The sequence below is a fragment of the Lipotes vexillifer genome, unplaced genomic scaffold (genome assembly GCF_000442215.2).
Source record: "Lipotes vexillifer unplaced genomic scaffold, Lipotes_vexillifer_v1.1 C26911203, whole genome shotgun sequence".
Taxonomy (NCBI): Eukaryota; Metazoa; Chordata; class Mammalia; order Artiodactyla; family Lipotidae; genus Lipotes; species Lipotes vexillifer.
The window spans coordinates 1-2,133 of record NW_006771421.1 but is presented as its reverse complement, the minus strand read 5'-3'; the positions used below and the strand labels follow the sequence as shown (position 1 = coordinate 2,133).

At 63.3% G+C, this 2,133-nt stretch overlaps 1 pseudogene; it reads right to left on the bottom strand.

Moving 5' to 3' along the window:
• Window positions 1-549: 549 nt before the first annotated feature.
• LOC103071692 (leukocyte immunoglobulin-like receptor subfamily A member 3 pseudogene) lies at window positions 550-1,573 on the bottom strand (annotated as a pseudogene).
• Window positions 1,574-2,133: the final 560 nt, after the last annotated feature.

The following is a 2,133-nucleotide window of genomic DNA, read 5'->3' as shown; positions in this document are numbered from 1 at the left end:
GCTGAGTGAGCTGTAGCACGTGTAGGTCCCACTGTGGGCTGAGGTCACAGGACTCAAGGTGAAGCTGTTCTGAAAGGGTGGAGCCGTGTCCTGCAGACGAAGGTGCTGGGGAGGAGTGAGTGACCCCTCCTTGGACAGATGCAGTGGATCGGACCAGACCTCAGAGCCACACTGCAGGGTCACATTCTCTCTGCAGGGTCCTGAGGCCCACAGCTGGGCTGAGAGGGAGGGTTTCCTGTACATTCCTGGGGGCGAGGAAGGTCGGGATGTGTACAGAGCCACCCCCAACACACCCTTGACCCTGAGCTGAGGGACCACCATCCTCTCTCCAGGGACCCTGTCTGTGACCCCCTCTCAGCTGCTCTCAGCCCCTCTGTGTGGGTCTCTCTTATCTCCCGGCACCGCTCCATTTTCCTCTCCCTGGACCACTGCCCTATCTCAATGTCTGCTCTAGGACCCCTCCCAGGACCCCATCACCACCAGGGGTGGCTCTGGGCCCAGCACCCTGAGAACACAGTCAGGACGTGGGGCAGGACCGGGGCTGCTCACCGGCGATCAGGCTGTCTCCACGGAGCACGAGTGAGCCTGGCTGGGCTGAGACGGAGGGCTCCCTGTACACGCCTGCAGAGAAGGGACAGTGGCACCGAGGGGGACGCACACCCCACACTGCTCACTGGGGCTGCAGTGAGAGCTCTCCCTGGTCCCTCCCAGGCCTCCCGCCAGTGGTTCTGCCCCGGGAGGCCACTGCCCCTGACCCCCCATCACCCCAGGGCTCACTGGGCACAAGGCTCAGGTCAGGGGTCCAGGAAACGATGGGGCTGGGGGCCCTCACCTGTGACCTGGCGATGCAGAGGGTGACTGGGGTGTGACCACACATGTGCAGGGAGCTGGGAGAATCATAGCATCCGCAGGTTCCCCCACGGGAGGAGTTTAGGGGGCCCACAGGGCACACGGCCTGTCCCCTCCCATGGGTCCTCGATGTCCGGTGTCGGGCGGGTCAGCACCTCCCTCCTTCAGCAGGTGCAAAGTGCCCCCTGCAAACTGTGAGCTGCATGCCAGGGACACGCTCCCTCCTGAGGCCACCACAGGGCGTGGCTGGGCTGAGAGGGAGGGGCTCTGTGCACCCCTGAGGGAGGGGAAGGGGCTGGGTTAAAGGGGGGCCTTCACCCCGCTCACTGCAGGTGTGGGCTGGGAGGGGAGACGTCCGTCCCCCTGAGCCCACACTCTGCTCCCTCTGCCTGTAAGGACGCCGCCGCAGTGGGAGGGGACCCGGGTCCTCCCTCCTACCTGTCCCCACCAGGGGCAGGGGGGTCACTCCACTCTGACCTGTCTTTCCTGCTGCGATAGACACACTGATACTGCCCTGCGGTGCTTGAGCTCGAGGATTCGAAGGGGAAACTGGCCTTGTTACTGGAGTCCTGTGGGGCCTTAGCCTCCCAGAGTCCAGAGGGCCTCTCTCTATACAGACGGTAATCATCAGCCCTCAGAGATCCTGGAGATAAGATGGTCACAGGGCTTCCCTTGGCGACCATGACACCTGGGTCAGCCCAGATGGAGGGTTTGGTGAGGACCCCTGGAAAGGGATCCGACCAGAAGAGTTAGGGGTGCCCTTCTCCCCTCAGTTTCCCCAGCTGTCATTCCCCAGGCCCCTCCCAGACAGGTCACCATCATTTCAGACCTGCCGTGTTCCCCGCAGATGACCAGGGGGTTGTTGGGTTGAAGGAGGAGGTCTGGGGGGGGCCTCACTTTCTTGGACCTGGTTCCACGGGCCCTGACTCAGCCCTGGGAGAGAGTTCTCTGTGAGCGCCCATCCCCCAGCACACATCATAGATGCTCCAGGCCTGGTCTGGGCCCTGAGTTCTGGGGTCAGATCTGGGGCTGAGCACAGCCTTCCTCCCCCACAATTTCTGCCCCCACTGATCTCCTGAGACCTGGGGTCTCTCAGCTTCAGACCTGGGAGGAGAGGGGCCCCTTTCCCCCTCCCTTCCCCAAAGCTCACTGAGGCAGAGAAGGGCAGTGAGGGCCGGGGTCGTGGCTGTGCCTCCCATGGTCCCCAGCCGTGCTGGTGTCTCACAAAGTCCACAGAGCCAGACAGATGCACGGGGGGTGACAAGGTGCAGACTCTTGTTACAC